The following is a 12605-nucleotide window of genomic DNA, read 5'->3' as shown; positions in this document are numbered from 1 at the left end:
GAGCTTTGGTTATTTTCAAATCAGTGATTTTCCTATAAGTGAAACCATCGGCATAAAAATCACGCAACTCTTGTCGTCGTCTATGAAATTGATCTAATTGAGAATCAACAGATCTAACTGACTCGACAACAGTTTGCATTGATTTTGCAAACTCTACAAGATGGGGTTGCGTGATTTGCTCATTTTGGATAGCAGCAATGTTTTGTTCAATCACTTGTAGGTTTTCATTAATTCATTCTCTTAAACGAATTTCATCCAATCTAGGGGGTTGTTGTGGTGGTGGTGGTGGTGGTGGAGGTGGAGGAGGAGGAGGAGGGGGTTGTGGTGGGGGATTTTCACCTAATAGTTCATCTATGTCAAAGACATCCATGATAACAAAGAACTCCTGCATATATAAAGATATACATGAATTATATACAACTCTATGTCAAAGAAGAATCTATTTTACTAAATTAAAGAAAAACATTTATAAATAGTAACATTTCTATGTTGTTGAATGAGATACACATGAACTATATAATATAATATAATATTGAACTTAAAAGAATATACATGTACATATTATTGAATCTTGAAATATAAAATTTGCACATAAAACTTAATAAAAACTTTCAAGGAAACATCATAAATCTATTATATATTCAATTTAATAAATTCATTTCTTGTAAAATGCATCAACTATTAAAATCAATATAAAATATTTCATACATAAGATCAATAAAGAAGTGAGAAATAAGATGATCCTCCTTCTAGTGTAAGAATATATAGCATGGAAACAATATTACTAAGACAACATAATATTTTGTTAACTTTAACTTAAAGTTATTTTGAAACTAAATTATAATGAGATACAACACAATAATATTAATAAATCTAGAACTTTCTTAGGTTCATATCATACTTGCAAGCACTTAATTATTAAGTCAATGAACAAACTACAACTCATTGAAGCTAAAAAAGTGATGCAAGCCTAAGAAAGTCCTAATGTAAAATTTTGAAAGATTTTGATATGTACAGACAAATTAAATTTTTCATATAATTAGAGGTGAAATCAATTTTGAATTCTACCTCAATGATTGAGGGGATCTTACAATTTTGACTTTAAATATGTTGTGAGGGGTCCACTATCATACTTGCAAGCACTTAATTATTAAGTCAATGAACAAACTACAACTCAATGAAGCTAAAAAAGTGATGCAAGCCTAAGAAAGTCCTAATGTAAAATTTTGAAAGATTTTGATATGTACAGACAAATTAAATTTTTCATATAATTAGAGGTGAAATCAATTTTGAATTCTACCTCAATGATTGAGGGGATCTTACAATTTTGACTTTAAATATAGCTTCATTTGTACTCTTTCATAAATAAACTAAAATAGAAGCTATAAAGAACTACTAAATTTTAGCAATATATGTGTATGCAAGCAAGCATAAAAAATCAATAAAGGACTTAAACTATGAATTTCAAACCATTATGCTATGCATAAGTACCACCTTTAGATCGAGTTAAAGGATAATGTATAAAAGATGAAAGACAATAGTATCTCAGAAAGAAAAGTCTTGTTGTAGCTAAAGGTTGATGGCTTCAAGATGGATTTGTGACCAAGATAGGATGTAAGGTGCTTAAATTGGCAACATAACATTGCATTACAAGAGTTCTTGAAAATAGCTCATATAATGATTTATTTATAGTCATGAAGGATAGAGGATTAAAGACTAAGATTGTTTTGAGAGATCAATGGAGTAGATTGATTGAAAGGATTGTGTGCATTAGAAGCTTCCAAGTGGCAACTTATGTTTGGTGCACATGAGGAGTTCATGATCCAAGAAATTTTTTAAGAAAAAGGTCTTCTTAGGGGCATATACACCAAGATGTTGTAAAAAAAGGTAGCCAAATGACCAAAAAAAGATAAACACGAGTGCGTTAATGGGAAATTCATTTAACGCATTTGAGGTCTTTTTTGTAGTGATTTTTTCTTAGACTATCCTAGGCTTGTTTACACTATCCTAGGTTCATTATGATTGTCCTATAATCATTAGGACTATCCTAGGTTCATTAGGATTGTCCCAAGTTCATTATGGATTTCTTAGGCTCATTAGGACTTTCTTAGGTTCATTAAGACTACCCTACATTCATTAGGATCATTTGAGGCTCATTGGGACTATCATATGTTCATTGTGATTGTCCTAGGTTCATTAATTTAATTCATGTGTTCATTAGGACTATCTCACATTCTCAAATAGCTTCAACTAATATCTTAAATTAACTATTTTAAAAAAAAATATCTCCTTAACAATTTAATATTATATACAATCGAATATGATTTCAACTTCAAACCTTGTGCACCTTTTAAAACCAAAAGATGTTGTTAAAACCATTCTTCTAATATTAGCTTAATCATAACATAATCTAATAAATCTTCCTCAAAATATCTACCAACTTCAAATCATATATCAAATCTTTTATAATATAAATTACATTCTAGATATACCAATATACTTCTAAAGATATTCAAAATACTTCTTGGGAATTATATTTTTCAAATCTTTCGGATGTATATATAATTAGCTCCCCATTTTGAAAACTCATTATCAATCAACATTATAAATCAAGAATATTTTTTATTTTGTATTAATGAATTATATATTTGGCATATTAGCTTCCTTTATGAACCTATGTAAACCAAACTCCAATTTTAGTAACTTATCTAGCTTTGCTCTAGAATTGTGTCCATAATTGATCCTTTTATACCATCACATGACATAATAGGACCATAATAGGACCTTTATGCCATGACATGGCATAAACCTAAGCCTAAACTTTCATATCTAAAATTTGAAGAGTAATGTTAATTACTTTAAAGGTTATACTAATTTAGTGGTAACTTTTGTATTGCCTAATGAGGATTACGAACAATTTAGGTACATATGTTCGGTTTTATTTCAATTTCATTTTTGAACATTTTTGTTTTTGTTTCCATTTCATTTTCGGTTTTTTGTTTGTGTCTATTTCGTTTTGTTAATTATCTAGGTTTGGTTTTGGTTTCTAAATTTGTTGATTACGGTTTAGGGTTAACTGTTCAAAAATATTTTAGATCAAAATCAAGAATTTACAAATATAAAAAATAATTTATTTATATGCTACTATAAAAAAAAACTAAAATATTAAAAAAAATGCTAAATAATACACAAAAAAACAAGAAAAATATACAAGAAAATTATGAAAAGTGAAAATAGATGACTGAATGTGTACCTGAGATAGTGGTGGAGGCTTGAAGTGGAAACCACAGCACGGGGGCCCGTTTTTGATCTCTTCTTGTCAATTCACTGTCACGGTGAAAATGAAAAATTGTCCACAAAAATGGTAAAAATAGAATTTCAAAATGGGGGCCCGTTTTGTTTATAAACGGGGGCCCATTTTGTAACAAAATGGGGGCCCATTTTATTTAGCTTCGGCACCCCGTGACCTTTCGGCTCGAGAGGCCAAACCATTAAGGGGCCCCCATTTTTTGAAAATGGAGGCCCATTTTGCGGAGTGCATTTTCCAACGCGTAGACTTCCATGAATTTGTGACTCATTAGCTTGCACATACCCTTAGCTCAAAACAAAAATAGAAACCAATTTGTAAAAGTTGTAGGTTTAAATGGATTAATGGCATGTTGTTTAAAATGTGTCTTGGCCATATTTGAAAGAACATTTATATATAAGTGAAAATTATATCACTAATATACATATACAGTTTAGGATGTGATGAATATACAATACTACAAGTTGACCTAACTCCATGTATAATGTATTATATGATATAATGTTCATGTGAATATTCAGAAATTATCAATTTCACTTATATCTACTTGTCTCAAAGCTTTTTAACTCAAATTTTCAAGAGACTCAAGCCCAATCCTTCACCTATACCTATTGTTTCCAACATTTTGGTTCCAATGTGAAGACTTTTCTAAAGTGATAAAGGAAAGGTCGTATCAAGACATAAAGAAAATGTCAAATCAATACTATCATTTGTGATGGTAAACTACATTAATAAAAGATTATTTTAGACATGGAAAAGAAATAATGGGTAGAAATAGAAATACTACACATATGTATCACACTTTTATAAAGAAAACAATCAATACACATACAAATTTGCAAATTTAAACACCTAAATGTGACATTGATTATTTGAATTTTAAAATGATGTAAATGAATTTAAAATGTAGTTTATAAGATACATTTAAAAATAGCTGGATTTATCATTTTTTTCTAGAATTTTAGAAAACAATGAGTTGGATGGGACATCACAAAAAAAACAAAATCATTTTTCTCCTCGTAGATTACTTGAAATCTAGTGCATGAAAAAAAAAAAAAAAAATTCAATGATTTTTTATAATGATTTTTTATAATAATGATTAAATGATCCAGCTTGCCACAACAATAACAAGTTCTCTTTTGAATTCGGTAGCTCTGTCCATAATCATGAGCCTCCATTCCCAACTTGAGCGGATTTTTAAACAAAATGATTCGCAATAAGAAGATAAACTTAGAGAATTCGGTAGCTCTGTAATATCACCCTCTCTTTTCCTGATATATGAGCCTCCATTCCCGACTTGACCAGATTTTTAAACAAAATGATTCGCAATAATAAGAAGATAAACTTAGAGAATTGTGAACAAATATTTTGCTCCGAGCTCGGTTATTTATTTGATAATTTCTAAAACAAGGCTGTAGCAGTCACACCCACAAGGGTAATGGACGCATCGATTGGATCTATAAGTTAAAACGTAGTTTTCAATTTATTATTTTTTAATAGAAGGTTTTACTAATTATAGTGGCCACTATAATGGATATATTAACCTCATTTTAAATTAATCAGATATAGATACATATTAAATCTTGTTAATAAGTAGCAATCGCACTTTAGTTTGCGATGTCGAAGAGGTGTGGAAAGTCAATTAGGAAGAAAGTATATTTTTTACATAGATTTTCATAGTCCATGTGGTCAATTAATAGATGACTTTTATGCAAAAAAGGTCTTAATAGAGAAGCAATATCTCCCATTCAACTATGCATATGCTTACAAGGGTATGAACATGATTGAAATAAAGCCTTTAAATTAGGAAGATAATCAAGATCAATTACCAATAGGATCATGTTATATTTGCAATAGGGAGTGAAGGAGAGAAAGGGATGGATAAGGATGGAAAGGAGAGATAGAGGGGGGAAGAGAGAGAGGGGGGTTAAGGAGATGGATATAAGGAGATGGATATAACGGATGGAGGTAGAGAGGAAGCTAGAGATAAGATGGAGATAGAGATGGACATGGAGGTGGAGAATGATATAGCTATGTAGAGAAGGAGGGGGAGAGATAAGGAGAGGGGGGACAACTAGATAGATAGAGATGGAAGAGATAAATATAAATAGAGGGAGAGAGGGGGGGACGATGTGAGAGAGATAGAAAGATCAAGATACAGATAGTAAGCGATATAGAGAGAGGTAAAGAGATATAGTGGTAGAGAGAGATGGAGAGATACCAAGATAGAGATAGAGGGAGAGTTGGAAGAAAAAATATAGAAAGATTAAGATAGAAAGGCAAAGAGATATAGGTGTAGAGATGTAGGACTAAGGAGAGGGTTTGGGGATATAGATGTAAAAAAGAGGGAGATATGTCTAGAGATAAAGGGTGAGAGAGGAAGATAGATGCAGAGATGAAGATAAAGGGAGAGATTAACAAGGTCGGAGAGAAGAGGGGGAGAGAAAGAGATATAGATAAAGGGTGATATAAAGAGATAAAGAGGGATATGGAAATAGATTGAGAGATAGGGAGAGTGATAGAGAGATAGGGAGATAGAGAAAGCCACAAATAGAGATGAAGAAATACAAAGGGAGAGATGAAGAAAAAGAGATATTGAGAGAGGTAGAGAAATAAAGAGCCGAAGAGGTAGAGGGAGAAAGAGAGACTAATGGTAAAAGTGACATGTTTATGAATCCATATTATGCATGCATGTCTACCAATGTAGTTGTGATATATGTCATAACCTATTCTAGATCTCTTGTTTTGGTACAAACAAGGAGAAAGTAAGAGAAAGTTGTAGAGATTCACTTTATAGATGTCAAATGCATTTGCTTAAAAGTTTATAAGTAATTTTCAACAAATCCATTTTTTGTAGTTTTTGCAATCATAGCAAGCCATGAGACGAAGATAGAAACTAGGTTCTTATTTGAAACTTCTGACCAACTATCTCATGATGTTAGACATCTTGCTAGCCAAACATTTTTTTTTAATGACTCTTTTGTACATTCTCCTGAATTCCAAGCATGTACGATTCTTGAGTATATAGGAAAACAAATTAGAGAACTAGTGAAGAACATTAACCCATAAATGTATCCAAAAGTATTTAAGGAATTACAAGATGAAGTAGATAAGGAAATGAAAGAGATGATCCTTGAAAAGGGAAGACGATTATTGTAAGAAGAAGAGGTCCTAATCCTACCTAGATGGGATATTAGCTCAGCCATAGTTTTTGACAACTTAAGGAGCAATTAGAACATGAAAGTTAAATTGAGTGTTGGAGCTGTAGACTGGATCAAGATTTCACCCTAATAATAAGTCTTTGTATACTTGGGCCTGATATCCAACACGTAAGAAGTCTCTCAATATTGAGGATCCAAGTCAAATATTATAAATGAGAAATCAAGATCAATGGCAAAGGTTCTAGAATAGACATTTGGATGGGTAGCTTGTATGTAGTCTAATTTTGTTTTAGTAATGGGATGCAATTTGCAAAAAAAATATTTATATATATGATATTGTATCAACCATTTTGAAAAACTAATGAGAATATGCTTTAGGATTATCTCTAACTTGTGTCATTTTATTCACATGAAGTAGTACATTAAGGATGTATTGGTTTGTCTTTGTTCTCTTTGTGTGAATGTGTAATGCATTTCATAAGTTTCCTTCAAGAAGAGAATTCATCTCTAGTGATATTGTAGTGAATATGAGTATATGTGTTGTTATCATTGAGTAGAATTATGGGTCCATCTAATTAACATTTGTATAATCCGTAAGTGTTGGGATCAGATGAATGGATATAAATCAATTGTAGATATTAAATATATATGCTATTTGACTCCATGGCCCTACGAATCAAGCACCAATCTATGTTTGTTCCAAATTTGTGTTAGAAAAGTCTCAACTATCAAGATCTCTTTACAATTTATTTTGTAGGATTAGCTTTAGTTTAGGATTTATTCTGAATTATTAAGTCTATGATGACAAACCAAGAATGCAACCACATTCTAAGATAATTAATAATTTCCTTGGTATATTTTCATTGGAATATATCTGCTACATATGCAATATTTGCAAGTTATTTATATGGAAACTTTGAATATTGCAAAATATACTCACTTAGGTTTAGTAGAGGCTAAAGAGTAGGATATTACTCAATCCTCTAATTGAAATCTCATTTTTTGGCCACTAATCCAAGGGTTTGGAGATTGACATTTGCATTTCATAGGAAATCCTCAAGCAATCAGATAAAGCAACTAACGAGTAGTTTAGGGTTAGGACTTTCTATGAATTTGTAACCTAGTGATATATAGCTAGCAAAACCATCTTCTATAAGCCTAAAATGAATTCATTTTATGTGGGTTACACCTACATAGTCCTATGATCTATATAGGGGTTATTGAGGTAGCAAACGATTTTTTGTTCAATGACATCCTTCGGGGCTAAGTCGACAAGTTGGGTTTGATTCTTTTTAGAGTGTAATGGTCCATTTTGTTCAAATTTAATATCTATTAAGGTAATACTCTAGGAATGACCTCATGAATCTAAGTTGAATTCAAAATGTAGGAGATATAACCTACTCTCATAGAGTTGGCCTCTAACCCTCCATGATATATTGCAGAGATGATTTCACTTGCAAGAATACAACCCTAGCCTTACCAGTTAATTTTAGTTCTAAGAAGTGGAGAAACAATTTTTGGATCCAATAGGATGGACAAAGATATTAATATTGGGGTCACATTAAAATTTTTACATTGTAATATTTCTTTGTCAAGGATGTTCGCAAGAGAAATTATGTTGTATATTTTGCATGGTCCTATCTATATGGGTAGGGTCATGTCTACTCAAGGATACTAGAACCATAATAGTACATTATATTCTTGTACAATACAAATAATGTATCTACAAGTTTTGTGGTATCTTTTATAAGTGCACCAACATCCTAGATAAGTCTAGCATCATCATTTATGTTGTTTTGAAAAACTAATAAAAGTTTTTTTATTTATTCCCATACCAACATGTTTAAAAAGGACAAATTTGGTTCCTAAGGCACATTTGGGGGATCTATAATAATCAATTCCTTGGGTTGATTCAACAATAATATATGGAAATATGTTGTAAGTGTCTAAAAATACCTATAGGTGCAGGTTTAGGTTGTTTCAAAACAATGGTGAATTGTGATGTGTTCTCTTGGAGGATATCTCATATGCTCAGATGTGGTCTTAGATTCATGTGTGTGCACAAGAGAGAGAGAGAGAGAGAGAGAGAAAGAGAGAGAGAGAGAGAGAGAGATAGATGTCTTTTAAGCTTCTTAGATCATTGGAGGTGAATTAAGGTTTTGTGGTAGAAAAGGGAAAGTGCTATGGTGAGAAAGGAAAAGTTTTAATTGGAAGATGTGCAATTGAGAGAGAGAGAGAGAGAGAGAGAGAGAGAGAGAGAGAGAGAGAGAGAGAGAGAGAGAGAGAGAGAGAGAGATGTGTCTTTTAAGCTTCTTAGATAATTGGAGGTGAATTAAGGTTTTGGGGTAGAAAAGGGAAAGTGTTGTGGTGAGAAAGGAAAATTTTGAATTGGGAGATGGTAAGATATCTAATTGTGTCCATAAGAAAAGGGGGAGACAGAGAGAGAGAGAGAGAGAGAGAGAGAGAGAGAGAGAGAGAGAGAGAGAGAGAGAGAGAGAGAGAGATATGTAAGTATTTGATGGTAGAAACATTGATGGTGAATAGAAGAAAGCAATTCAAATGTGACAAGATTCATGTTCAAATGGGAGGAAAACAATTGGAGATGATTCACACTCTATGTTCATTAAAAAAAATTAAAGCTATGCTTATTGAGAAAAAATATTATAAATTTTTTTTTAAAGTGTTCTGTATTTATTTTCCATCTTTATAATTACATAAGCTACTTCTAAATTAAAAAGAAATTTCTAAAAAAAAAAAGTTTATCTTTTTTATAAATTTTATAGATTCAACCAAATTATATAAATAATAAGATCCCTATTCTTAAAATGACCAAATACACTTTAGCACAATCTATTTATAAGAAAATAATGATATTGCCTGATACAATAGACACTAATTAAACTCAACCCCTTCCATTTTGATAATATCTTATAATTAATTGCAATATACAATATTCCAATTAGGCTCAACTACTTTGGTATTAATTACCATTTGGAAGCAAGAAGATAAATATTTAGGTATCAGGTGGGGCAATTTCACCTACTACCATTAGCAAATAACCACACAACTCATGCCTAATGGCCAACATAAATAGTGGAACTCAATAACCCAAAATCCATTAAATAGTGTGCCTCCTACAAATCCTATTTCTTTTGCAAGGTCTATACGCTCTTTTCCAACTGGGTTGAATGCCAACATGCAAGTTTTCCTTGCATAGGAAGAAGTCTCTATAGCCACTGCAAGAACTACGGCTAGTTTCTGCCCTTAGCTGATCTGGGTTTTCTAGTCTTCTATTTGATTCTGAGCTTTTCTTATGTTTTGGTTCAAATTTCAGAATCCATTATCAAGAAGCAGAAAGCAAAAGAATGAAAAAGTGTCAAAAATAAAACTATAAATCATAAAATTTGATCTGAAACATAAAAAAAATACCACAACTAAATCTAAGACAATATAAAGAAAAGATGAACCAAAAATGTATCATTCATAGAATATTTCTTGCAAAATTGCATCTAAAGAGAATTATAAAGCACAATCACTAGGATAGCTAAGTATACTTTTTTCCACAAAAGAACAAGTTCAATAAACATAATAAAAATAAATAAATAGTTGGCAAAAATATTAATGAGCTATTTAAACAAGTAGGTTGACTATCTAGTAGGTAATGAAAATATGTCTCATACATTCATAAAAATAGCCTCACTAGGTAGTATGTTGTCGAACATACCTCCCCCGATATGTGTAACCCTTGAAACAAAAAAAATCACCACAAAAGGGATTTTACTACGGAAAAACATTCCAACCAAAATCCTAGCTTAAAAGATGTCATATCTCTTTTCACTATTAATCTAATCAATCATTAACTGCCTACAGGTGTCCCTAGATCTCTGGAAACCATGGGTTTGGGGCCTAAATTCAGTAGTCAACTAATATTCCATTGGAGAACACTCACCTAGAAACTATGGATCAGCTGCCACAATGTCAGGCTGATCAAAATTCACTCCCCTTATACAGGGTACTTTGAAACTATAGGATTGAGAGTAGACCCAACTCCACCTCCTACATCCAGCAGCTCCTCTAAATCCTTAAAACTCTCATATATCTTCAGAGTCCTCCCCATCATAAGTGTAGAGTTATCATCCATAGCCCTATTAAAAACCCTATTGAATCTTTGGTCTTTGGCAGGGTACTCAAATGCATTCACCCCATGTGACTTGGTGAAAGGCTGGGTCTCTTCAACAACAACATCCTTAAGATAATGCCAAGTGTCTATGAACACCTTGTCCTAGTTCATCAAGGTCAGTGGTGCCAAGGACAGGCCATCCTTGTTCTGCACATGGTATTTGCAGAGAGGATTCAGACCATAGATCCTCTCAGGCTTTCTATTCTTATTTATTATAGAACAATTGAGGAGGGAATGACTTGCTACAACTCTGAGAATCTTATCTAGAGTAATTGTTGCATCTGGGTTTGTTTGTTATTGGTCAATAAAAGGCAAATCCATAATAATATATTTATTTTAAAGAGAACATACATCAAGAAACCAAAGATTTATAAAATGGCCTAGTAGGGCCTAAACATTGTGAAAATAAAGCTATGTCCATGAGTATACACAGAAAGAGAAAACGACATCCAAAACCCTAAAATTCTCTGAACTCGGAGTGGGATTTGAGTGTTGATTACAATTCATTTATCCTTTTCATAAAATCTATTAAAGGTTTTTATAGAATTTATAAGTCTAATGCTACGTTAAAGTTTCTTTGTAAGTTTAAAATTAACAAAGAAATAAAAAAGACCCAACTATGTGCTCTGTAGCGGCCTAAAAAAATAACATACCAATTGAAAACCTATTTGTTTAATCCTCTTTTTGAGGCATTCGCAGAGACATTGGGGAGCGACCTCTTCCGAGACCCTTTCATGGAGGATGACCCCTTCCTCAACCAGAAGAATGACTAGTACCTAGGTCACCACCTCACCTACTCTGCTCCGCTTGGGGACCCTCTACTCCTATTTTGGGAGGAAGAACACCATTGAGTCTAGCAAAGTATAGGAATTATTCTTCCCTGCCCATGTCCTCCAGATTGTCCCCCAGAAACCTCCATTTTAAAAACCTGAGGGCCATGGCAACAAAGGATTTATGCTTTTGTAAGTCCTTTCCCGTCAGGTCTAGCAAAAAAGGACGGAATTTAATCAACTCTCCCGGGACATTGAAGAGGATTCTCTCACTAGGACACGGAGCACCAGAATCATGTCGCACTTTGTTTAGGACTTCTTGAAATTCAAGCAGGAGGTCACCTAGGAAGAGTCATTTGGTGACGTTCTAGAATTCTTGTTTATCAAGCTTGACGTCCATCAAGGAGGTGAAAAATTGGTACAAAATGTTCGTATTATCTCAAGGGTATTCATCTTTGCTGATATGCCCACTACCAAGAATGAGCTTAACGGTTAGGATGACTATTGGCTCAAGAACTAAGAGGAGCCTCTTCAATCTCAGGTCTATGATTTGTCTGAATGAAACTTGGTGGGTTGAGGTAGAGAAAGAGATGGGGTTATCTGCTCCAAAGCATGAGATTGGTGTTGGTAAGACACTCATTATAAAGTGGAATGACTCCTCCATAGACATCACTTAGAAGCCTGTAGTAGCTTTAGATTCTGTGAAGATGGTTGTAGAGAGAATTGAGTTGATAGTCTTGCGAAGGAAGCCAAATAAAAGCTAATAAACGTTGTCTTAAATATGCATTTAATACAAAATGCCTTGCAATGAATTCACCTGCAAAGGTGGCAAGGGATATTTGTCTAGGATCATGCCAAATCTTGAGATTAAAATATTGTGCACTTTCCAACGGAGAGCGCATGTATCATACTTGCAATGACGGCGGACCATAGGCTATCTTTTCGAGATGAAAGTAGGAAAAATCACTTTTAGAAAGGCCAAAATAAGATGACATCATAGTTGATGTGACAATTTCACTTTTGATAAGCTAGCAGAAAAGTTTGTATTTGAAAAGATAGTTGTTTAGACCAAGCTAGCAGAATTTTTTTATGTCTGACGTATGAAAATAAGAATCCACTACTGAGAAATGTTGATATACTATCTGTAGCTTTAACCATGATTAATGATGTTCTTCTCCCACCAATTT

General features: G+C 32.8%; 1 pseudogene; it reads right to left on the bottom strand.

The window, feature by feature from the left end:
- Positions 1-10424: 10424 nt before the first annotated feature.
- Positions 10425-10933, bottom strand: LOC131027763 (caffeic acid 3-O-methyltransferase-like; annotated as a pseudogene).
- Between the last annotated feature and the right edge of the window lie 1672 nt (positions 10934-12605).

This window comes from Cryptomeria japonica, chromosome 11 (genome assembly GCF_030272615.1).
Source record: "Cryptomeria japonica chromosome 11, Sugi_1.0, whole genome shotgun sequence".
Taxonomy (NCBI): Eukaryota; Viridiplantae; Streptophyta; class Pinopsida; order Cupressales; family Cupressaceae; genus Cryptomeria; species Cryptomeria japonica.
The sequence above is the reverse complement of the archived record's forward strand: the minus strand, read 5'-3'. Positions and strand labels throughout refer to the sequence as shown.